The sequence below is a fragment of the Electrona antarctica genome (assembly GCF_951216825.1).
Source record: "Electrona antarctica genome assembly, chromosome: 11".
NCBI classification, from domain to species: domain Eukaryota; kingdom Metazoa; phylum Chordata; class Actinopteri; order Myctophiformes; family Myctophidae; genus Electrona; species Electrona antarctica.
This window is the reverse complement of record NC_136792.1, coordinates 16,908,830-16,936,049: the sequence shown is the minus strand read 5'-3', so window position 1 is coordinate 16,936,049 and position 27,220 is coordinate 16,908,830. Positions and strand designations below refer to the sequence as shown.

Sequence of the window (27,220 nt, the reverse complement as noted above, 5' to 3'; positions counted from 1 at the left end):
AATTATATGCATTGATATGTTTGGTTAGACATCAACATCAACAGACTCTCAGCTTCATACATACAAGACTGCAGATATTAATATGTGCAATCTTTAGCATATTCCTCAGAAGATGGATTGATAGCCTATGTGATTTCCTGTAATGATGCTTACAGAGCAGAAGTCTCCTCACTAATTGAGTGGCAAGATCATAATGACTTAGCCCTAATCATCTCCTTGACAAAGGATATGGTTTTTGACTTACACAAAAATTACGATGAGCTTCAGCCCTGTCAATGATCAGGTTGTCGAGATCCCTGGGGACCTGCATTTCTTATTATTTTAAATGGAATGTAAATGTAAGCACATTGTGCACAAAGCTCATCAATGATTATTGTCTCCACCAGGCCGAAGGCATGGGAAGATAATATGTGTGTCCGTCTGTGCGTCCGCATGTGAACAGCTAATCTCCGGCACAGCTTGATCGCAGCCAAATTGTGCACACACTCTCTGGATGCTACAGCTGAACCCGTGCCCCAATTTTTTCACTTTGGTGTGTTATAGCGCCACCAGTTGGCAGATTTTGCAAAACACATTTTTGGACAGTACAGATTTTGTCCAAACATCACACAAATCGGTCTTTATAGCCATTAAACGAAACAGGTCTTTCAGATTTTTCATACTCCTATACATCCTGATTTGCTTCCAAAGTTTGCCGGAGTGTTCTGTTTTGATCAAAATGCCTCAAATCATGAACACGAACGTGATATTTGTGAAATTTTGCTCGCACGTAACACGTTCCCACTGACTAGACAGAGGAAGAAATTCCACTTGAAAATGTACAAATCAGCTTTATGGTGGCACTATAACTGGGCAACTGGCCAATTCTTCTTTTTACCTATAACTGCACCGATCTGTGTAAAACTTTGTATGCTCACTGAGGCCAAAGAAAAACCTTTGACCTGCATTTTTCACATCTGCACTCCTGTCACCAGGACTCCAACAATGTGTTTTACATAAGTCGGCCGACTTATGTAAAACACATTGTTGGATATTACTTCTTCAGATTTTATCCAAATTTCACACAAATCAGTACACACGATCTCTATAGTCATGTGATCAAGACTGGTCTATTTGATTTCTCATATTCCAACCCGATTGGCTAAGATTGAAAAAAATGAACAAAATGCCGCAAATCATGAACACACTAGGCTGACAATTTTTCAAATCACCCTCATGGTGAATCTATAAGAGGCCCAGTCACATCTTTACCTATAACTGCATTGATCTGTAGCCTTCTAACACAATAGCTGCCTTTTGAAAGAAAAAAAGTGTGTGTGTGTGTGTGTGTGTGTGTGTGTGTGTGTGTGTGTGTGTGTGTGTGTGTGTGTGTGTGTGTGTGTGTGTGTGTGTGTGTGTGTGTGTGTGTGTGTGTGTGTGTGTGTGTGTGTGTGTGTGTGTGTGTGCGCATGCGCTGAGCATGATGTTAAACTGCTCCGTTGTAACTCCCACCGTTAATGTTGTGTGTGTTGGGGTTTAAGATGCAGCAACCTCTGTGGACTGTGTGCTTCAACACGATCGCAAGCTTGCATACAACAAGGCACTGCTCAGCGATGGAGTATACCGACAGCCGGTTCTAACACTGAGAAAGTGCTTTCCTACAGAATCAAACAAATTAGTCTATTTTGAATAGGGGACACTGACAGAGAAGATTAAGCGTATTCTCACTCCAAATTACTGTCACTGGAGCAAAGACCTTTACGTGCCACTACCTAACTCAACTCGCTCAAATCAACGTCCATCAGTTTATCTCACTTTAGCTCCCAACCTTATCATTGTTAGTGAAGATAAGGCACAAGCACTGGTCTAGTTTGTTCTTCACTTCAATAAGAGGCCTATTCATTGTTGAAGGTTGTAGCGTTCAACTTTGTTTGCTTTCCTGCATCACATCTTTGTTTGCTTTTCCTGCATCACAAGACAAGAAATGGGGCAATGCCAGTGAGCTTCATCAGATTTTATATCTGTGGAACATGTGTGCAGAAGTCTGATTGCATGTTTTCCAATAGTCATCTTTTATTTATAAAAAGAACAAAAAAATAAAAAAACATACGGCATACAGCCACACACGCACACACACACACACACACACACACAATGCACAAACCTTACCGATATCTCCATATTCTGACTTAGTTTTTTTTGTGTCACACAAAAGTAGCAAAAATAGCTGATATACAAGCTCAAAACTGAGCTAGTAGATCTGCAATTTCTTGCCATTGTTTTACTTGAATCCTTTCCAAATTCCACCCGACAGCAATAAATGAAAAAGATTTCACAAAAGCTTGTGTCGGACCGACTGACTGTACATGTGCCATGTGATGTGAAGATGGCCTCTTTGAGCCGTGGATGTGGCAGGGGCTGTCTGGGAGCCGTGGATGTGGCCCGGTGGCAGGGGCTGTCTGGGAGCCGTGGATGTGGCCCGGTGGCAGGGGCTGAGCCGTGGATGTGGCCCGGTGGCAGGGGCTGTCTGGGAGCCGTGGATGTGGCCCGGTGGCAGGGGCTGTCTGGGAGCCGTGGATGTGGCCCGGTGGCAGGGGCTGAGCCGTGGATGTGGCTCGGTGGCAGGGGCTGTCTGGGAGCCGTGGATGTGGCCCGGTGGCAGGGGCTGTCTCTTTGACCCGTGGATGTGGCCCGGTGGCAGGGGCTGTCTGGGAGCCGTGGATGTGGCCCGGTGGCAGGGGCTGTCTCTTTGAGCCGTGGATGTGGCCCGGTGGCAGGGGCTGAGCCGTGGATGTGGCCCGGTGGCAGGGGCTGTCTGGGTTATCAATCTCTGACAGCCTGCAGCTCGCTGATGGCTGCTGCCGTCACGGAAACATGCATCACACACTTGTCACGCCGCCTGTCCTTCACTTCACCCACTGACTGTATCACAGCCTCCCCCATGCAAATGAATGCACTGTGTACAGTATGCACATGCATGCACACATGTTCACTCTCAGAAGAATGTGTGAATAGCGTCCGCACACTCGATCATGCTCCCATGAACATTGGACATTGAATATTTAATGTAGAACCACAGTGGTAATAGCCAAAATTAAATGTTCATGGGCATCATCCAGTGTGCAAGCTCTATTTTTCAGTTTTAACCTCAAACCTGAACCTAACTCCAACCCCAAAACAGCCTCTTAAACAATGCATTATTAAGACCCATGAGGCCCATTCTAAAAATGTCTTCTAAATGCCAATGTCAAAGTGGTTCTCAAACGTTTTCATTTCAAGGACACCCAAAATTATACAGTATGTATTTGGCCGCGGACTCCCATTTCAAAATATTGTGTTCCAGGTACCCCCAGAAGAAAATATTTTTTTCAAAAATAGCAGATCTACAAGCTCATAGCGAGGCAAGAAGTGCTTGCATAACTGCTTTTGAATAGCCACAGTATGTAAAGAGAAAAGGCCTTGTGCACACCTACAAGGACAGGTGCGTAGGAGCCGGCAACCAAATGCGAATCATGAGAAGAAAAGGGTCCCGCACTCTGCACACCGCCTCTCTGAGTTCCTCTATATAGCCGTTACCGGTTGCTTGTTGTAACAGGATACCTGATGAAGGTCGTTTAGACCGAAACGTTGTCATCTGAATAAAACTGCTGCAGCAGTTTGGTTGAAGTGGTGGATGGGGTTAAAATCTAAAATGACACAGACCAGGCTTGGTCCCTCATCTTCTGTAATTTTCCTCATCGTGAGGACATTGTGATTCTCACAAAGCAGTACAATTACGCACTACATACGCACAGACTAATTTACACCACTTCCGTTATGCATGGTGACACATCCTGCCTGAGCCTGGTTCCATCTGTGATTGACGGTGCAGAGTGTGCTGCTGGCAGTGGTGGGAAAAAAAGTACTTACATTCATACTGCAATATAGAAATACACTGTTACAAGTAAAAGTCCAGAATTCTAAATGTACTTATTGGCATATAAATGTAGTTAAAGTACCAAAAATAAAAGTACTCATTATGCAGAAAGTCCCATTTCAAGTTTTCAAATGTATAAAAAAAGTATTTAGAACATAGCAGATCTACAAGCTCACAATGTGCCGCATCGCGCATGCGCATCGCTCGCATCGCTCACCCATTGTGAGCTTGTAGATAAATGAAGTTCGGCTGAAGTGGTTAATGCATGTTTTGTAATAAATCTACAAAGTAACTAGTAACTGAAGTTTTAAAATGATTGCAGTGGAGTAAAAGTGCAATATTTGCCTCTGAAATGTAGTGGAGTTGAAGTAAAAGTACTGAAAATTGGAAATACTCCAATAAAGTAAAAGTACCTCAAAATTGTACTCAAGTACAAGTACTTAAGTAAATGTAATTGGTTACTTTCGACCACTGGCTGCTGGTCAAGTCAGAGCCCATCATCTGTCTTTCACAGATGGCTCTGTCGTCTCCATGGGTCTGTGTCTGCTGTCGTCCTGGCTGCTGGGAGGTCAGTATCTAAGCTCTGCAGACGCTCACCCTCTCGCCTGATCTTGGGGTGTAAGGGCCAGGTCCTCCACGTGAAGGTCAGGTTAATGAGCCAGGTCTCAGTTTAACCCATTAACCCACAAGTTCACCCCGATTGCTGCTTCACTGGCTGCATTTTTCTACTGCTCCAGGTTTCAGGGTATGTGTACGCAGAAAAATCCTCAGTTTTCATTTTTACTCTGACAGTGTACAAATGTTCAAATGTCCAGGGTATCCAGGGTATACACTCTCAGAGAGTTACACATGGATAAATTCATGTTGATTTGATCATACAGTATATGATTTGATTTGACTGTGTATACATTCTTCTTCCCAGGCATTTCTTTTCTTATTGGGATTATAACTACAGTGACTCCAATAGACAAACCTGGCTTAATACTCAGTGACAGTTGGGCTTATATAGGCTTTGGTTACAGATTCCAGACAGACTCGCAATCAAACAATCAAACTCAAATGATCCCATGATAATGGCAACGGACAGGGAATATGCAGCTTGTTGTTTCCACTGCAGTCTAAGAAACCTCCAACAATATGTAATGCAACTGATAAGCCTGGTTATTGTATCTGTTAGAACATGTACAGTACATTGTGTGCTAAATAATGAATGCTGCCATGAGCTTGGCTCAGATTCATAGAAATCCAACACTGTCTCAAAAACTCAGACCCTGTGCAACAGGGAACATTTAGTCGTCCTGTTTAGTATTTTGACAATAAAGTCAATTTATTCCACTCGGATACTTCAGATGTATCAGACGGTGTAACTGCTGTCCAGTGTCCACCATTAATTAGGAAAGAATACACAACCTGCTGTGATACACGCTTATGTTACGGCCATGGCCGTTCTTGGCAGGACGCAGTTCCCTAAACACCTGCAGTCTTTGTATAATGCTACATATCACACCCTTGAGTGCATTATTGCTTTTTTAACACAGTTGCCAGCGGTGGAAAGTATCTACATGTACTCAAGTACTGTACTTAAGTATTTTTCAATTGTCTATACTTTTACTTCTACTCCACTAGTACATCTCAGAGAAAAATAATTTAGTTACTAGTTACTTTGTATATTTTGATTATTATTTCAAAAACGTACATTAACACAATCAGCGCCGGGATTTCTTTCAAAATAGGAGCTCGGGGTGCCGGGCAGATATGGCAGCTTTTACTCTGAAAGACCCCCCCCCCCTTCCATTCCGTACAAAAACCGGGAGGCATAATGTTGCTTGCTTACCTTACGATGACTACGATAAAGTCTCTCTAGAAGCGTTAATATTCCGGGCGAGAGGCATGTTGAAGTCAGAAATGAAGACAGTATAGCCATCTGGTCAAAACCACAGAGAGCTCCCTAGATTACACGTAGCGAGCCTTTCTTTCTGAGCGCTAAATAGGGAAGTGAACGGCAGCGCGCATGTGCGAACAGTAAGGAGTATGGTGCAGAAGCATAGTTACCTGTTACCTATCCACTTCGTGCCTTGTGGCACATAAGGCCTTCACAGAGTGCTTCCACCCTTCACGGTCAGCTGCTGCCATCCTCACTTCAGGCATAGGCCAACCCAAAAAGATTTATTTTTTTCCGTTTATATCAATGAAAAAAACGCTAGGACGTGTTGTGTACACGTCCTCGCAATCCATCGGTTGGATTAGCTAGGATGGCTCCACACGTCCTTCAGTTCTATATTGCAGTTATTTGAAAATAGCCGATCTACAAACTCACGATGTGTCACTTCGTGATGCATTGTGAGCTTGTAGATCGGCTATTTTTATACATTTGTATACATTTTGAAAACTTTGGAAAGAAATTTTACCTATCTTCATAATTCACAAAGTTAATGAAAAACATGATGTTGATAACCAAAATGTAGCGTAGCAGTGGGTTATTATCATGATTATGGAATGGAGAACTTCAATGCGTTCCAGTCGGGAGTTGCAATTTGACCATGTTAGAGTTTTTGATAAACAGCTATTAAGAAAGCTTATTGCTGGACTCTCCACCTCCCAATCAAGTCAGCGTGGAACAATTGACCTTGACAGCACAGAAATAATTTCACTGGTTAATGCCTCATTGTCACGGTGCAGTACAGGATGCTGCCTCATTGTCACGGTGCAGTACAGGATGCTAGGAACAACGTGAACACATCAGTCCTCTCCTGGCCTCACTTCAATGGCTCCCTGTCAATTTTAGAATTGATTTTAACCCATTTAGGCCTGACGTCGAAATTTAAAAAATGTCTTCTAAATCATGACAGTTTTCGGAAATACCCATGTTTCTACCTATGTTTCCAAATTTGCGACACGATTTAAAAAAAATAGCAGACCTACAAGCTCGTAGCGTGCCACTCGGTGGCGCGCTATGAGCTTGTAGATCTGCTATTTTTCAATAGTTAAATTATAACAATGTTTAAAACACCAAAAGGGGTTCCCGCACAAAATGGGTTAAACTGTAAATGGACTAGCCCCACTGTACCTCACTGAGGTCCTGCAGCCTTTGAGGTCTGTTAACCGTCCTTAAAACGAACAAAGGGACTAGTGGTGACTACGCCTTTGCTGCTGCCGCCACCCCCACGCTCTGGACCGATCTGCCTCTCCCCATCCCATCTGATCTGCCCAGTCCATTGAGGTTTCCAGATCTTTACTGAAAACCCACCTATTCTCGTTTGCTTTTAATTGCACTTGATTGTCTTATGTGTTTTTAATGATGTACATATTTGTCTAGACTCTGTGCACCAATGGGCACTATTGATGCTCTGTTTTGTCTCAACCCTGTACAGCACTTTGTCAGCTTCTGTTGTTTTAAATGTGCTATATAGATAAAAGTTTGATTTGATTTGAAGGCTGTTTTCATTGAGGTCTATTTCTTTAATTCTTTCAGAGCCATCCACAATACATTGTCCTTTTTCACAGCACATTCTGAATGGTCGAAGACATGATTGTACAAGGCCATTTATATAATATGCACAGAAGGCCATATGGTTGTTGGTGTTAATTACCAGTGGGGATGCAATGGACTGCAACTAACCACTTTTGACCTCAACTGTATGAATGTGCCTTAGGGATCATCAACAGGCTTAAGACTATGTTTTAAAATGATAAATGCTTTATTGTGATTTTAATTCATTTGTACATTGAACCCACAGTATTTATTTTAAGTAGCAAGCATTATCTACGGTATGCTGTTTTGGTGACAGTGGTGCTACACATCCACGTTAGGATACAATTTAACCACTTAACACTTAGCCCGCTAGCATTTATTGAAAAATTAGGATCTAATTCACGCCAGCATTTTTTTAATTTGAGCTCTTATTTTGAAAAGCCGCCATTTCCGGTCCACTAGCAGTAGTCATAACCTAGGAATCTACACAGAGCTGGGCAGGCCTTGTTTACAATGTGAATCCAGACCGGAGCTCTGGAGAGCTCCACATCGTCAGCTCTGTGCCGTCAAAGAAACGTTGTTTTGACCAAAAATGCCATCTGGGACAAGGAATAGGAGATACAGGCGATTGAAAGAAAGGGATAGAATGGATTCTTATGGTGCCGATGATCTAAGATTGGCGACGGAGTCTTGTGACAACAACAGCTAGCTACCCGATGCTAACGTAAGTGGCTGTGGCTCAGGAGGTAGAGCAGGTCTTGTGACAACAACAGCTAGCTACCCGATGCTAACGTAAGTGGCTGTGGCACAGGAGGTAGAGCAGGTCGTCCAATGATCCATGGGTCGGCGGTTCGAATCCCGGCTCCTCCTGTCTACATGTCGAAGTGTCCTTGGGCAAGACACTGAACCCCAAATTGCTCCCGATGTGCTGGTTGGTACCTTGCATGGCTTCCGTCGCCATCGGTGTATGAATGTGTGTGTGAATGGGTGAATGTAATGCACAATCTATATATACAATACACAATATATGTATAGCGCAAGTAGCATTATGGCTCGATCGAATGAATGCACTATAAAAGCGCAATTGACAAAGGTCTTCGGCAATAATGGTAAATGGTAAATGGTGCATTTATATAGCGCCTTTATCCAAGGCGCTTTACAGAGATTTTGCATTACATTCATCTATGCATTCACACACACATTCATACACCGATGGCGACGGAAACCATGCAAGGCACCAACTAGCACATCGGGAGCAATTAGGGGTTCAGTGTCTTGCTCAAGGACACTTCGACAGTAACTCTGGGGGAGCCCGGGTTTGAACTGGCAACCTTGCGGTTACCATCCAGGCACTCTACCCCTGAACCACCGCCGCCCGCGGGCAATGGCGCGGAGGGTTTTAAGCCGCTATTTTATATGCAAGGAAAATAGCATAAATAACCGATCTACAAGCTCACAACACGTCACTTTGCGACACGTTGTGGAACTTATAGATTTCTTTTTTTGTACATTCTTTGAAAATGTTTGCCTATAATGACATGCACGGAATAGGAATGCCAGGTTGAAAATAGTTAAGGCTTGATTGGCTTGTGTTTCACTGATTTGAAATATTCCTGCTGTTTATTCCATTTCTGCATGCACCCTCTTTGTGCTTGCAGCTATTGTGCATCAAAACCGAAAAATCACACCCGTTTGAAGTGAGTGGTGCAACTCCGTGTGGGGGTGTGTGGGGGGGGGAGTTCCAGACCCACAGCAACGCACCCATGGTGCCGGCCCGATTCCGGCGAGCCGCCCCGTGTCTGAAACGGTTGAGAAATGACAGTGTTACCGTGTGGGGGTCCCTCTACTGTACCCTCTACTGTACTGTACTGTCACTGTACTGTACTGGCACACCCGAAATCACCATATATACAGTTAATATGTGCGTGTGTGTTTGTGTGTGTGTTAGGTTGCGCACAGGTGGTGAAAAACAACCATGCTGTTTTCGTGCTCAGACGCACCCAGCCACCCACCCACCCACACACATAGCTCCGTAAAGGAGTGGTTGCACCACTCAAAAACTGGAGGTCGAGCCAAGCCTCAATACTATAGATGTATTGAGAGCTAAATCCATTACAAAGGTTATGTCAGTGTTGTTACAGATCTGAAAATGAGAGGCAAAGATCAAGATGATTGACTACGGTAGTCATCAGTTGCAAAGCAGCTTGTACAGTACATGGCATGGGTATACTTGTATGATTGGTTCCAGGTGTTTGAAGTGGTAATACAGCTGAGCTACTAGAAACAGTTATAAACACTAAAGACAGTTATAAACACTAAAGAGCTAACTGAATCATGATAAGATTCACTTATGTCTTATTTGAGATCGATGTGGGTTGGAGTGTATTTTGGCCACACTTCAACACTCAGGTTGCAGTTATGATAAATAGAACGTTATGTTAATTATGCATCCAAAACATGTGTGACTGTGAAGTATGTAATTTAGCTATGTGGCACTAAGTGTGCATGTGTACTTGTGTAGTACGCACGCACGCACGCATGCACACAGGTGCACGCACGCACGCACGCGCACACGCACACACATATACACACACACATACACTTATACACACATGTTTGTGTACTTCTGGAAAAGGTACTCACTTTACATGACTACTGCAATTCAGAAATACTGGTATACAAAATGTAGGCTACTTGAGTCAAAGTACAAAGGTATTGGCATCAAAATGCTTAAAGTACCACATTTAAAAGTACTCATTATGCAGACGTGTTAAAAATGTATGAAAATATTTTGAAAATAGCAGATCTACAAAGCGACACGTTGTGAGCTTGATAACTTGATAATTTGTAAGAAAGAACCCATCCATCTAATATTTGAAGCTGTGTTTCTCTGTAATGAAATGTTGTAACTTAACAGGGTTAAGTGTTGCTTGTCAGAATGTCATACGTAGGTGTTTTTAATAGGGGTAGTTCATGTTTTATGGATGTTTGCTAATCTGCGTGAATCATTGAATGTACAGTAGATAAACGTCATTATCCATCATCACATAGCTGCTTCCGTATTTAGTATTATGAATGTTTTAGGGAAGCAATTATAACAACACTACTATGTTGTCACTAAGGCAATTAGATGCGTTGCGAGTGCGACACGTTGGGAGCTTGTGGATCTGCCATTTTCACAGAATGCTTACCTGTTATGACATAATATAATAATAAACATAACCAGAGTAGATACGCTACTGTTCCAGGTGGTTATTGGCAAATCACTTAGCCTACATTTGCTTATTAATTGGGTAAACTCATAATATTGGTCCAATAGTTACAAGCACGTAACAAGGGTTCTATAGTCTGAAAAACATCTAAACATGAAGTTATAATGCCATCCTGGCCCTCCTGGGTAGTGCAGCTTTCTGCTGATTTGGTTGCTAATTACCTTCCATATTTAATGTACAAATGTACATACTGGAAACAGCTGACAGAATCCAAACACGTACTGTATCACAGGGGTTCTCAACCCGTGGGTCGCGACCCCTCGGGGGGGTCGCCAAATTATTTTAGGGGGTCCCCAAATTATTTTCCAAAAAAAAAGAAAAAAAAAAAAGATTTATTTTTAAATTTTATTTTCACTTTTTTTCAAAAATAGCAGACCTACAAGCTCGTAGCGCGCCACTCGGTGGCGCGCTATGAGCTTGTAGATCTGCTATTTTTCAATAGCTAAATTATAACAATGCTTAAAACACCAAAAGGGGTTCCCACCCAAAATGGTTTAAGGTTATTGTAGCAGTCAATTTATATTGGGGGTCGGGAGGGGGCGGGGGTCCCGAGACATTGCCAAAGCATTTCCGGGGGTCCCCGGCCAAAAACGTTGAGAACCCCTGCTGTATCAGACATTAGGACAGTATAACATATAACAATCTTCATTACAGCAAAAATAATCAGGAACAAGGAATTATCAATATATGATTAATGGTTTGCAGAAACACTGACCATAACACTGACATAACCGACCGTGATGAATACAAAAGAAATAGTCAAGAATCACATGCATTATTTGTGTCTGGAAGCTACTGCACTAGCCAACAATCTACTTCAGTGGTTTACCTGTGGGTTTCTTTCTCTGTCTATCTTAATGGAAATCTGATGTCTCTGTGTGCTTGGAGAGCACATGTCATCATGTTGACAATGATGCCATTGCAAGGGGTAACATACGGGTGGAAATCAACCACTCTATACTGTACCTACATATGTGTATGACAACTTACTGTACATGTCAACATGTATACGTCAGCTCATCTGTTATTGTCAGTGTTTGTTTCTCGGGTTGCTTTGAACCTGATCCATCTTCTTGCTATGTCTTTGGTACTATGGAAATATGTATGGTACAAAATGGATTGGGTGTCCATGGTCGGTAATTCGAATTCAAGGAATTGAAAAAGCTATGTTAGGGATGTTAGGCTTTAAAGAGTCGCCTTTTTTCCTAGGATTATCTGCGAGAGATGGAAGTGAGTATTCAGACGGCACTGACTGGCACGCAAGATGAGCCTCCATCCAAGTAGAACACTTCTTCAGGCATACAAAACATGCAGATTTAAGTCACATAATCCTTTTCGGTATCGGTTAGAATGTCAGGGTGCTGACATGAACAGAAAGGCTGCATCGCCTTTTGCAGGCTTACCGTTGTTTTGGATAAATTGCTGTATTTTGCATAACACGTGTGTGTGTGTGTGTGTGTGTGTGTGTGTGTGTGTGTGTGTGTGTGTGTGTGTGTGTGTGTGTGTGTGTGTGTGTGTGTGTGTGTGTGTGTGTGTGTGTGTGTGTGTGTGTGTGTGTGTGTGTGTGTGTGTGTGTGTGTGTGTGTGTGTGTGTGTGTGTCTCTTTGCAGGTTACTATTATAAGCAACTGCAGATATTGATCCATTCTATGATGATACAGTACATGTACAATATTTAAACCAATGCTGAAACTCCTCTCTCTGTAATGTTGAGATAAAGAGAATTCCAATCTTCTCTTTTGTGTGCCGGTAGGGAGCCTTTGTTTGTTAAGGGTCTGCAGATTTTGAGACAAATAATTGGACAAACAAAAGTGCAGACTGCTTTTCAGAGTAACTTTTATTTTCCTGATTTTTTTAATATATTTTTTTAGGAACTGTTTAACCAACTAAGCACTGTTTTGTATTTAATTGCACAGCGGTGAATTTCAAGTAGCTGATCTACAAGATCACAATGCATTTGTGAGCCTGTAGATCGTCTATTTGAACTATTTTTGACATTTTCTTTTGACAAGCTTTTTGTTTATACTGAGTGACATGCCCAAATATTGATGCAGATGATAAGTGGGGGGTTGATCATGCGATTTGATTTTAACAGACTAGAGGAAGTACATATAGAGCGCCATCAGCATTACTAAGCAGTGAGGCTGTCCATGTCCATCTAACCATGACATGTTGAGCAAGTGGAGGAAGCCACTGCTTTTCATAAATAATGGCTCTGTTCAGGCGTATAGTTTATATGGCATAGATTTTGCTAATATGTGAAGGAGGCATTCTTTTATTCCTTCCCCCACGCTGTAGTCATGTAATCGAAACATGTTGCGATAAAAACCTTGAACACTGCAGAATGCAGATGTCCTGTATGTAATTTCAGACCCACAGAACAATATAGCGTTGGTGTCGGCTGGATACCTTGTATGTCCAAAAGTGTTCCTTTCTTTATTAGCCTATTATTATTGTAAAAACAATTTGAAATAGTGAAAATATCTATTCTACAAGTGTTGTGCGACACTCTTGTATGATGAAGTAGGGCATTCATTTACAAAGAAAAAGTTGTGTTTATTTTATTTTATTTAATTTTTCATATCAATGCATTGCTTGTAGTGAAATTTTGATATTTTCCAGGTATCAATAATAGTTAAAATAGTCGATCTACGGCCTGACTCAGTGGTCCAGGCACCTTGGCTGGTAATCTAGTGTGTGCCGCGGGTTCGACTCCCGATCCCGACGGCCTTTACTGCATGTCATTCCCCCATCTCTCTCCCCATTTCCTGTCAGCCTACTGTCTGTCCCTCTATAAAAAATATAAAATAAAGGTGGAAGCCGCAAAAAAAAACGAAAAAAAAGCTCACAAACGCGCTGCGGTGCTTTGTAGCACTATGGTGTGACGTGTAGTGAACTTATAGAGCTGCTATTTTCACTATTTGTGCAAGTCTTTGATAATTTGCTGAAAACTGGTATTGATTATGGATTGATTATATCATATTATTGATATTTATAATAAAATAAACTATTTTATATTTTCCATTATCTATTGTTAAACTTCTGACATTGTGTTATTGATGTACATGGCATACATAACAGACCCTGCAGACAGACGGCTATCAGACATTTTGTGCATTGCTTTGTAATTGGGCGGGTGTAGGGCGGCTGTGGCTCAGGAGGCAGAGCAGGTCGTCCAATGATCCCTGGGTCGGCGGTTCGAATCCCGGCTCCTCCTGTCCACATGTTGAAGTGTCCTTGTGCAAGACACTGAACCCTACATTGCCTCCAATGAGTTGGTCGGTGTGAGCTTGCCACCATTTGTGTGTGAATGTGGGAAGTGAGGACGCTGGCGTTGACTGTTCGCCGCTTCACCTCCCAATGTGTGAATGAATGAACCATTGTAAAGCGCTTTGAGCACTTGGAAAAGCGCTATAATAATGCAATTCATTATTAATAGAATGGGGTTCTATTGTGCATGCTACCACTTAGCACTTATATAGACAAATCCAATCATAGCTGCGGTGTTACATTAAGCGCAGACTCACAACTTGGCAATTTAGAGATAGACAATCAAAGTCATGTAGGACACATTATCACAACATTTAACCTAAATATCACATCACAATATTCATTTTTACCAGTATTTTGCAGCCCTAGCCCTTTCAACTTGTCAAGACTATTGTGGTGTGGCCCGTGTGGGCGATGCATGGCTGATTCAGTCACACCTGGCCACCTACCCTCAAACTAATTAGACTCTTGGCTGGTAGAGACTACACGTCACCTGTTGTGCGTCGATCTAATCGATACAGACAAGGTAAATCAGCCACCCACACACGCTCCAGGTGAGCCTCTGTCCAGACATTAATGTTTCATCTGGTCTACCTTGTAACGGTTACATTATACGCATACCGAAAATAGCCAATCTTCAAGCTCACAAGGCGTTGCATTGTTAGCTTGTAGATGTTACATTTTTGTATATGGTTAAGCGTTTAACTGAAATGTGTGTCACTACACATTTGGGACTAACCATAACTCCAAAAAAATATCAAATGTTAAAATATTGTATAGGAAATGTAAATCATAAGATGCAAGTGTTACATGCTCATTCTGTTATTCAGATACCCACGGTATTTTTCAGAGTGGATTTAACACATTTAACAACACACACAAGCATTTCATTAATGTGGGGTGCACAGTCCTTTGATGTGCCTACATGACGGGAGCTAGCTGCTATTAATGACAGCTTCTGCATCACTATTCCACTCACAGTTGCGTGTCTCGTGACATTACAGCTACTGCTGCTCTTATTAAACTACAAGAGGTTCGGACCACTATGCGGCCCCTATGGGGCTTTGTCAGAGTACCCGTCTGTGTCCCTTTTATGCCCATATATGGAGATATCAATGTATGAGTCCTTGTCCCTTTCCCATATATGGAGATCACTGATCATCATTATATGCCCATTATGGGCGTTCCCCCTTTATGCACATAGAACTGACTAATTTGTTTGTGCCTGATGCCATGACGACACATTGAAAGGTTAGACAACACACTCCATATTTGGTCTTAACTGCATTGGGAACTCCTTATGGTAATGGCTGAGTCAGAGTGACGTCAGAGGTCCGCCCGCCGGCCTAGGTCTAGGATAATTCATTATCATATATTTTTTCGTGACAAAAACAATTGACAACATAATTGTATTCTACATAAACTAAAGTTTCATTTTCGATTTTAATGCCCAATAAACAAAAGGCTTTCGACCAGTAGCTGATGATGACTATTTTAGTTTTCTCCTGAGTCCTGTCTAACACTCTCTTCACAACAGCACAATTCCTTGTTGGTAGTTATCATGAAAGGATTGAGACGTTTATGATCCTGTGGAAAGTCTTTCTTTTTTTAACCTTTTATTTTTTGCTTTTGACAATACAGAGTAAAGTGTTTGTACTTTACTCTGTATTGTCAAAAGCAAAAAAATAAAAATACAGTATAGCCCAATACAGAAGTCATAGGATGTCAAAAGTAGATTTTCTTTCCTTTTGTGCCTGTACATCTTACCCCCCACCCGTGGCCACAACATGCAACATACAAGTACAAATACCTACAATTACAAACAAAAAACAAAGAAAACAAAAACAAACCAAATAATAAATAATTATGATGTATCTCGCTATCCCTCCTGGCAGTCCCTCATGGCACATATTGTATAGTATACCTTTTAATACTTGTTGTTTTAGAGCTTGTCTACCTGTGGGGCTGATGGCAGTCTCCTGTAGCGTCTTTAGTTCAGTTATATGTTTAATCATAGGGCCCCATACCTGGTCAAATGTTCCTGGTGTTCCCCTCAAATTGAATTTAATTTTCTCCAAATGTAGATACATCATGAGGTCTTTAAGCTATACAGATGCTTTAGGGCAGGGGTTCTCAACGTTTTTGGCCGGGGACCCCCGGAAATGCTTTGGCAATGTCTCGGAACCCCCGCCCCGCCCCCTCCCGACCCCCAATATAAATTGACTGCTACAATAACCTTAAACCATTTTGGGCGGGAACCCCTTTTGGTGTTTTAAGCATTGTTATAATTTAGCTATTGAAAAATAGCAGATCTACAAGCTCATAGCGCGCCACCGAGTGGCGCGCTACGAGCTTGTAGCTTTTTTTAAATTAATCTTTTTTTTTTTTTTTAAATAATTTGGGGACCCCCTAAAATAATTTGGCGACCCCCCGAGGGGTCGCGACCCACGGGTCAGGGGGCCAGTGTTGATTTCCACTCCAATAGAATCCTCCATCTTGCTAATTAAGATGATAAAAGCAATATTTTGTTTTATACCCCTACCAATAGGTTGGTGACCTGGTACAACCCCAAACAACAACAGCCATCACTGCACATGGTGACAACTCTATGTTCCAGGCTTCAGCAAGCAGTTTAAGTATAGCCGTCCAATAACCTTGTAAGTGGGGACATGACCAGAACATGTGTGTCATATTCGCTGGGGACATATGACATCTGTTACAGGAATCTGTGATGCTGGGGTATATTTGAGAAAGTTTGAAATTAGTGAAAGTCTTTCTGACTGCTTTGGCAACAGAGCTTAGTGAAAAACACACACACACACACACACACACACACACACACACACACACACACACACACACACACACACACACACACACACACACACACACACACACACACACACACACGTACACAATAATCAGTATACTGTGAGTACAATTAAAGTGCATGAAGGATTAATACAATAATACAACCTTGCATTGATTGGTTTGTCAAGGTGTTCAAACAGCTGGATTCTCCCTCAGGAAATTACGACTTTGCTATAAAATAAATGATAATGATGAAAACCATGAATGCGAAGCATTTGAAGTAAAGATTTTATATTTTATGGTGACAGTTGATCTGTCTGGACAAGCCTTACTGCATTTTGTATAATAGTAAATGGGAGCACCTTTCGATTTGATGTGTAATTAGGTAGGTAATAAAATATTTACCATGCCTGAGGGCCCACCAGTGGCCCAATTAAGTTGAAATGAAAGCTGTATTGCTTTCAGTATTGACTTCTCAGTGATCTCTAGAATATGTATTCCCACCTTACATTGTCAGATCTCAGAGTAATGTGGAGCTAGTCCTCAAATAGAGGACAATATGTGCCACTATGTGTGTAGTGTAGTGTAGTGTAGTGTGTAGGGGCGACTGTGGCTCAAGAGGTAGAGCAGGTCGTCCAATGATCCATGGGTCGGCGCCTCAGCGGTTTGAAGTGTCCTTGGGCAAGACACTGAACCCCAAATTGCTCCCGATGTGCTGGTTGGTACCTTGCATGGCTTCCGCCGCAATCGGTGTATGAATGTGTGTGTGAATGGGTGAATGTAATGCACAATCTATGTAAAGCGCCTTGGATAAAGGCGCTATATAAATGCACCATTTACCATTTTACTCTAATAACCCATGTGTCTAAGTGCATCAAAAATGTGTGTGTGTGTGTGTGTGTGTGTGTGTGTGGTGTGTGTGTGTGTGTGTGTGTGTGTGTGTGTGTGTGTGTGTGTGTGTGTGTGTGTGTGTGTGTGTGTGTGTGTGTGTGTGTGTGTGTGTGTGTGTGTGTGTGTGTGTGAGGTCCATTGTTTCTGTGACCTTACGGGGGGCTACACTGGGGACAGAACAGAACCGTACGCAGCTAGGTGGCTGCACCGACAATTTTTGCGTTTCGCGGGGATTTCGTATTTACAGTTTTTTTCCCTTTGAAGGCGAGGCGAAGGGCTGCGTAATAGAGCACTTGCGTAAAAAAATGGTTCTCGCGAGGAGCTTACGCACAACATGCGCACCGCAGCCGGGTTCCATTGGTTATAGTGGCAGCGTACTGTTGCGGAGCCAATTCCGTCCCCAGTGTAGCCCGGCCATAATACCCATTAATGTGCTTTAACACAGTAATGCATCCGTTCACTTGTTTACCGTTGCAATGATAACTAACTAATGGGAGAGAGAGAGAGAGAGAGAGAGAGAGAGAGAGAGAGAGAGAGAGAGAGAGAGAGAGAGAGAGAGAGAGAGCTGTACATGGCACACAGTCCACTGTAGTGTGGAAGAGGGTATAGCTTGAAGTTGCCGTGCTATATCTACTGATTATTTATGTGGTCTAGCTTAAAGTGCTGAGCTTGGCTAAGTGTATAAATAGGAGTATGGCCATCATCAGAACCTCCAGCTCACATGGGAGAGGAGGGAGGCTTATTATCAGAGAGAGAGAGAGAGAGATCGTAATAAAAGAGAGTGAGCGCTAGATACTTAGCCTGGCTTGGCCATATCACACCCAGGGCTTTTTGTGTTTTTTTGCACCGGCAGATCCGTGTCTGGCCACTGCGAGGCTATATATAGATACTACCTTACTAATCAAAAACCAAGAGAATCAGTGAAGTGTCTGGAGGTATATATAGCCTGCTGACCTCTGTGGCCATCGGCTGCATCACAATGTGTTCTTATTGCATAATTATATTCACTTGAGATGAAGTCACTTTATTATTCAATTCCGCTGTTCCTCTTGGTCCACTGACTGATACAGTATGTGAGAAATAATTCCGCTTAACGCATTTCTTGAGAATGCAACTATGTTCTATATTATAAATAGCTGCATAATGAGTGCAACTATAAGAGCCTACATTAGTTGACTTAATTATTTTTGGCATATTTTATTATGGTCAGTGACAGTGTCTAACCCAAGGCCAGATTAGATTAAATTTGTCATACAAAAATAATGCACATCAGCACATGTCATTCTTACTTCACTTATACATCACTCGCTCTCTCTCTCTATCTCTCTCTCTCTCTCTCTCTCTCTCTCTCTCTCTCTCTCTCTCTCTCTCTCTCTCTCTCTCTCTCTCTCTCTATCTCTCTCTCTCTCTCTCTCTCTCCTCTCTGTTTTACTGTACGTTTATTTTGATTTATTATTTAAAAAAATGTAATTCTTTTGAAATAATCTTTTAAATATTGTAGGGAATTAAAAAAAAACTGATATTTACCCGTGACCCATAAAAACGGGTCTGCGACCCAAAATTGGGTCGTGACCAACTGTTTGGGAACCACTGCTCTCTTCTCTACAGTGCCTGGGGGTGGTCGAATGTCTTTTCTGTCACGGTCGCACTGGCCACCCTGGAGGTGCTGCGATGGTCACAGGTCAAACTGTGTGGTGGTCACATGGTAGGAGGAGTACCATATGCCGTCTGCACAGGCACAGGCACTGGAGGCTGCAGTGCAACAGAGCTGACTGCTGGTAACTAATGATGACTGTGAAATGCTTGACTGCCCTTGTTTTTTTTAAATCAGCCATGCGGCCTAAATTGGAATGGAAAGAAGTAATACCGCAATCAAAACAGAGGCTTAGCATTTGTCACATTAGTACAGGCATTTGTCACATGCTTGGCTCTCTCATTACCTGAAACCGTGTCTTGGAGGAAGACTCACACAGTCAAATCTTAAATGCTCATTTATCCATTTTGTAACTCTGAGTATACAAATGTAGCTGAATGTACCCATATATGCTCTAGTTTATCTTACTGGATAACCACTTAAGCCCTATTATAGTCATATGGCAACATGCGCAAATGCCAATCTACAAGCTCACAACACGCACGTTGCAATGTGACGTCTTGTGAGCTTGTAGATCACCGATTTTCCCAATGTGTGAAAACAACATGCCCCAAATAGGGACACCAGGTTGAAGTGGTTAAAGGCCAATGTGGACCCGACCCAAGCTAATGATTATTTTCCTCTGTATGAAACATGTGGTCTTGGCCTCATATTGTTTGCGTCAATCTTGTGGCAACAAAGACCAGTGAAGCTCTATGGCTTGCAGTCAGCATTGATATATTACAGGAGAGATATGCCTTTCAAAATGCATTTTTCATTGCTATTGAGTACCTGTACAGTTTCCTGGAATGCCAATACAATTCGTCTTAGTGCAACATCTGCGAAGCTTACAGCTATACCAAACACCCTGCATGGCCCTGTGTTCTCAGGCATGGAGAAACACAAAACAAATAGCTGTTTGTCCTTGAGGGCGGTTGCAAAGGATAGCAGAGAAGTCAGCGTAAAGTACACTCAGGAAAACAACCACCACTACCAGCTGTTTGTTCATAATCTAATGGGTGCCAGGGCCAGAGAAGATGTGCAGTTAGAGGGTACATATTAAACAAAAAAAATTCTCTGAAAGTTTAAAGATGGATAAGCTGAGTTAAATGAGTGATGATGATTCTAATGTGTTTGTGTGAGCGAAACCATTTTTAGCATGGCTCTGTAGGAGGCTAGACGGTGTGTGTGTGTGTGTGTGTGTGTGTGTGTGTGTGTGTGTGTGTGTGTGTGTGTGTGTGTGTGTGTGTGTGTGTGTGTGTGTGTGTGTGTGTGTGTGTGTGTGTGTGTGTGTGTGTGTGTGTGTGTGTGTGTGTGTGTGTGTGTGTGTGTGTGTGTGTGTGTGTGTGTGTGTGTGTCTCTGTGTCTCTGTGTCTCTCTGGCGGAGGGAATGTCCCATGGGCCCTGATGCGAGATTGACAGCCCACCCCCCCCTATTAAAACCGTTGTTAAAGAATATATACTGTGTGTGTGCGTGCATGCGTGTGCGATGGTGCATGGGGGCGTTGTAATGCAGTACATGCCATCTTAGCTAAAGGGGAAGGAGTTATTCTGGTGATGCTTGCAGTGTGAACAATATCAATCAAAGCCTTAACTGTTGGATGCTTCAGGGCACATAAACAGAGGATGGACATTTCACTGAACTGTAGCATACATGCGTGAAATTGCACTTGTCAGATCACTGTCTTCGGTCAAATGGAATGATGGTCATTGGGCAAGATACAATGACATTTTCAAAATGAAGCCATTGCTAAATTGTGTTACATTACACATTTTGATAATGGCATAGGCTAAATGGCTAGTGTGATTATTTTTAGCCGGCACATTGATTCCTAAAAGCTGTTACAGGGCAATAAATGCTTGCTTGGAATACCACTTCTTCACTTATTATTGAAATATTAGGAGATTGTGTGCGCCTTCAATGCTATGAAAAGAAAAGCTCTTTCCTGTTTCTATGTGCAAAATTGCCATGAGGTTCACCTCAATATCATGTTGTTGAGGCCTTGTTTACACCTTGTTTACACTTGGTAGGAGACAATTTGCAATGTCAAGTTTCCTTCATTGGACACACACACACCCTGTATTGCTGTTGTAGTTGCGGATGAAAGAACCATCGAGATACTAATCAAGATGGCCACCTCAGAAATTAAATCTGACAATCCGAAAATCGGAGCTATTCTCAATCCTCTGTTGACGTACCTAGAGTAATTGTGTGAGAGTTACTGTAGTCTGTCAAGTCGACTGTGGTCGCGCATTTGTTTATTGTTTATTATGATTAGTTTTGAGTATTAGTTATTATGAGTGATATGATGTAGTTAGTATAAATATATTTATTGGTTAATATTATATATTTATATGAGGTTGGTATTGCTATAGTATATATGCAGTATATAGACCTATCTTTGATATCTCTTAATATATATATCTATACATCTAAGTACTGTAGACTTGCTATGAACCATATACTAGAATAGAGAGCGCCTTCTATTGTACTGTATGTGTTCTTTGTTCCACTCCAGGTTGGATTGACTTGTGATTGCCTTGTCAGTGACATCAGCAAGGGTTCAAACTACTATAAATATTGTATAGTTTTGTTTGCCGGCAAAGCAATGTTTAAAGAGTCATTGTACAATACATCTTTGTTTAGTGTGCAGGTTCTCTAAGAAACTATGTTACTTGCTATCAGGTGCCATCAATGTACAGGAGCTGGTCTCTGTGTCACTGGCTGAGAGACAAGAATACAATTTATATTGCTGTATATGTATTGACACATTATACTGTGATACACGAACAACAGAACCGTGCACTTGCAAGAGAGCACTGCGAGGTACAATGCATATCACTAGTGTGTGTGTGTGTGTGTGTGTGTGTGTGTGTGTGTGTGTGTGTGTGTGTGTGTGTGTGTGTGTGTGTGTGTGTGTGTGTGTGTGTGTGTGTGTGTGTGTGTGTGTGCGCGTGCGTGCGTCATTTTTAGGCAACGGTTACATTACAGTGCTAAATGCCTAGATTATACCCAAATATGGAGCTCGAAGGGGGAGAGATAGCCTATATGCAATAAAGAGAGAGACTATTTCTTCCTGGCAATTCCGGGCAAGCTGATAACACGGCTCAAAGGACTGGATATTCTGGCTATTACCCTATAGAACAAATGCTGCACTATTGGGCATCTGTTGTGATTTTCACATGTTTTATCTCAAGGAGAAATTACACGAATGCCAAACTTCTTGTATTGAATTTGGGAAGGGTTCAAACTAAGCTACGGCCATACTTTAGAAGTTCAAATTCAGTCATTATTACACGTTTTGAGAAATGCCTTCTATTTTTCTCTGCAGATTGCTTTGAAATCAACACTGTGAGGGGCACCTGAGAGGACACAACATTCAGGTGAGGCATCTTTTAAATTAGAGTACTCGACCCCTGTAGCTCAGTCAAAATGTTACTTAATTAAGAGTAAAAAAGTACTTGCTTTTAAATGTACTTCAATTCTTTTATAGGACCTTGTAACTCTTGTTTCAGAGATGTAACTCTGAAATCACCTGCACTGCATGCATCGATGTGCTTGCTTGTACAACTATGTTATACATCTTATAGCAGGATTATACTTAGCTTTTTCGATACAATACAGAAAAGGGTAAGAATTGATAGCGCCGTTCGTCCCCTCTTAACAACAACAGTGTGAACACTGAGCGAGAGCATTAAGCCCTGCTGCCGCCTGCCTCTGGTGAGCAGAGGGGGAGAAACGACTAGAAAACGTGCCACTTGTCACGGTGGCTCCGACCAGGCCAGGTCAGTGTGTGGCCTCCTGGTGGTGCTATAATAGGCCAATGTGAAAAGGGTACCATTTCTTCTTACGGCTTTGATGGCAATTTGACGATTTGAGGCATTTTCTTCCAAAAATGTGTTTTGCAAAAATCCACCTGTTGGTGGCGCTATATCAGGCCAATGTGAAAAGGGTGGGATATATTCCTCAGCCTTGTAGAAAAGTGCGTGAAAGATGTCACGTAAATTGCACACTGCGTGCATGATTTGAGGCTTTTTGTTCAAAACGGGCCAATCCTGCAAACTTTGAAAGCCAATGTTAGCCAATTAGGATGCAATATGAAATATCAGACAGATCTTGAGCACATACAGTAACTATAGAGATACTGTGTAACGTTTTCCAGGATTTTGGGACAGAATCTGGAGGAGTAATATATAAAAGTATGTGTTTTACAAATGTCGGCCTCTTGGTGGCGCTATTAAAGTCAGAAGTGAAAAATGCAGGTCAAAGGTTTTTCCTTGGCCTCTAGGGAGTGTGCATGCAACGTTTCACGCAGATCAGTGCAGTTATAGGTAAAAATCACACCTGTGTGAAGTGAGGGGCACTCTTATCATTATACATCATCATACATCATCTCATGAACAACTGAATTTATGTGATTGGTTGTTTAAATTTACGTCATATTTGGCGGACATTCGACCTAATTTCTCCTTTCATTGTCAATGACAAATATGACAAAAGCTCTATATAGGAGGGGCTAGCGCCCCTCAAAATGTGAAAATCTGCCTCATGGTGGCACTAACAGGCTGTTCTGGGGAATTTTGGGCAGAGGTTTGTTGTTGGCATCCAGGGAGTATGTGTGCAAAGACCGGGTTAACGGTGCCGGAGATTAGCTGTCCACAAATGGATGGACGGACGGACACGCGGACGGAGTACTAAACATACTCTCCCCATGCCTTCGGCTGGTGGTAACAAAAATCACGGCCAGTGTGGCATGACGTCACAGGGGGAAAGCAGATTTTCAGGGGGCCTGTTTTTGGGGGGGTTTCCCTTGAATAAGACAAACATTAAAAGTCCATAGACTTGGCTGCCACATGACATCATGTCTGAAAGCCAGACATTGGAGGGGTAGCCCCCCTCAAAAAACAGCCAACCTGGCCTGGGCCATGGCTCAGTGGTCCAGGCACCTTGGCTGTTAATCCAGTCTGGCAGTGTTCCGCGGGCTCGACTCCCGATCCCGACGGCCTTTACTGCATGTCTTCCCCCCATCTCTCTCCCCATTTCCTGTCAGCCTACTGTCTGTCCCTCCATAAAATATATAAAATAAAGGCAAAAGCCACAAAAAAAACATTAAAAAAAACAGCCAACCTAAAAGTACTCAGTACTCTTATTATCATACGTCATCTCATTCTGGCCAATCACAGTTTGCGTCCTCACTTCTGTCTTCAATGTTTGTGCGTACACATGTTTGTGTTTACACACTTTTGTTTTTGTCTTCAATGTTTGTGTTTACACCCAAAGGGTTTGGACATAGGAGGCCCTCAAAAATACTCAAGTAAAGTATACAGTAGATCCTCATAATCTGTACAGTACTCAAGTACAGATACTCTACACCTCTGAATTAAACCCTATGCACTTTTTACAGCCTTTCTTAATGCTATGTTAAAGCTAAAGCACTCCCCCCCCCCACACACACACACACACACACACACACACACACACACACACACACACACACACACACACACTTTCAACTGCATCTAAAGTATGATATGGATGTTTTTGATGCACTACATCAATGGGTTATTAGAGTGGCACATAAATATAGAGCTGTGCAACTATTTGTATCAAGAGGAGAGGTAGGGAGAGGCCTCCATGTACAATATTCCTCTTCCACTGCAACTACCAGTAATACACCACGTTTGTTATCCTCTCAGATGCTGTAGGCTGGGCTGGGCTGGCGCCATAGCCGTTTTGCCTCCCAGCCTGCGCAATGGGAGTGAGCTCCATTATCAGAGCTACTGCTTCAAAACCCTGCAGCAAAACGCAGCACCCTCTGCTCCTGCAGCTTTCATTTCTTATCTCAATAGGGAAAACGGGGCTCTCTGATGAGAGCAGAAATCACCCTGGGCTGCAGTGTGAACATGGATACAGAATGCATACATTAGATGGCCTGATAAACATATGAACGTGCGAGGCACTGATATTTCTCACAGGAAATTTGCAGTTGGTAATAGATATTCCGGGGGATTTGCTTTCTAAATAATCATTCTAGGATGGGAGCCTCGGTCCATCATTAATCCAGTGCTGGGGTAGCCTACAGCTATTGTTTATACAGCCCTGCCATCAATGACATATCCAACTCATAAAGATGAGTCCAAATCCATGAATATCTGTAATGCTCTTGTGTACTCTCTAGTCTGGGACAAGCCAAATGGGTTTTATATTATTGATTGCAGAATGTTGACGATATGGGATCTTGACAGCTGCTCAGTCTTCGTCATGGCTTGTGTGTTGAAGTTGCTTCCATACCATAACACATTGCCTGCCAGGTATTAATTAATCAACACATTATTTGCCACTGCCATGCTCTTTTGAGTGCATACTCTTTATTTGATATTTTGTTTTCCTTATATATTGCACTGCTATTTCTGACCATAGGAGTTTAGGTTAGCTCACTGGTTACAGACATTTTAGCAGGCTCACAGTGGCTTTTTTTGAGGAACAGCTGTCACACAAATGCATGCTAATATATTTTGCAGTGAAGGCTATTGAGTCTATATTTTGCTTATTTTGTCATCATGCTGTACAAGCTCAACTTTTTCTGTTTAATCTAAAAAGAAGTCCTTCATGGAACTTTTGCATTTTAATTTTGTGGTGCTTCCACTGTCTGTCATTTACAGCCATAAGTTAATGTGTGTTTGTTGTAACTGCATAGAAATATAATTTACGTATGGCCTTAAATGACAAGACCAATCTTTTGCCTGTGTTCTTTGATACAACCTGTATTTTACACTGAACCACTGGACTGACAATCTGCTTGGTAGATAATTTGTATTTACTATGTATTAAGTTGACAATATTACTGGCACAAACACAAAATGTAACATCTTCATGGGTTATTGTGTTAAGCACATCTACACAAGCCTCACTATGTTTTCTGAAGGCTTTGGTTTAAATAGTAAGAAGCTGTTAGACCGCATTGATCTTTCTCACTTTGAATCTCTAATCCTGATTTGATGGTTTTTCTTTTTTGTAAAAGGAGGGCTTCAAATGTGTTGTCCTTGGGAAAGGGGACATTTGACTGTCAGCTAATTTAAGAAATTAGTTCAAATAAATTGTTAATAATCCCCTTATTCACGGTATGAAAAATAACAAACCCTTCAAAGTCAAAGGGATGCAAGAAAGTATATATATATATATATATATATATATATATATATATATATATATATATATATACTTGCAAAAAGAGATAATATCCTAGACATAAATCCTTTGTGATTATTTAATGAACAACATTGGGCCGAATGCTGTTTCTTAGGGGTCTTTTAAACAGAAGTGAAGTGTGTTTTCTCATTGAATTAGCTTTCAGTGTGCAACAGACCAGAGCTTCCTGTGTGCGATTTTATTAAGATAAGCAAGAGAGTGGATAAGCTTTTTAAAATGAGATCACTTTTTCCATGCTTTTCTTGCGTAAGTGACTATGCTGTGTTTTTTGTGATGAATTGAGGTCAGGAAATGAGACTGGCACCTTTGACACATTTTACGTCTCAGTGGTTTCCTGGATCACTATAGTGTTTTTCTTTTTGCTCTCCCTTTAATAGAGCGTCGCAGTCCCGCCCCCTACCAGGGCCCAGGAAATGATTCTCCGTTCATTTTCCTCATAGACATTTCAAAAGGTATTTATTTAAAGACCTTTTAAGCCTTGTACAAAGCCAACTCTTGTCGTGACAAATCATGACAACAAACACATTTTTTCGGGCCGAACAAATAATTAGAAAGAAGAATTTGTAATTATTTGTTTGGTCCAAAATATTGTGTTTGTTGTCATGATTTGTCACGACTCGAGTTGGGTTTGTACGACGCTTATAAGGTCTTTAAATAAATACGTTTTGAAATGTCTATGGGAAAAATGCATTGGGAATCATTTCCTGGGCCTGGCGTCGTCATGAAAGGGGGCGGGACTGCGACGCTCTATAGTGGTGTTTAAGCAC

General features: G+C 41.9%; 1 protein-coding gene across 2 annotated transcripts in view; it reads left to right on the top strand.

Moving 5' to 3' along the window:
- The window catches only part of LOC306932384 (leucine-rich repeat and fibronectin type III domain-containing protein 1-like), a 173,130-nt gene that overhangs the window by 71,572 nt on the left and 74,338 nt on the right, over positions 1 to 27,220 (top strand). For both annotated transcript variants that reach the window (XM_079514177.1, XM_079514176.1), the window contains exon 2: positions 22,576 to 22,627. The gene's annotated coding sequence lies outside the window, so the exon portion shown is untranslated. The remainder of the gene's footprint in view (positions 1 to 22,575; positions 22,628 to 27,220) is intronic.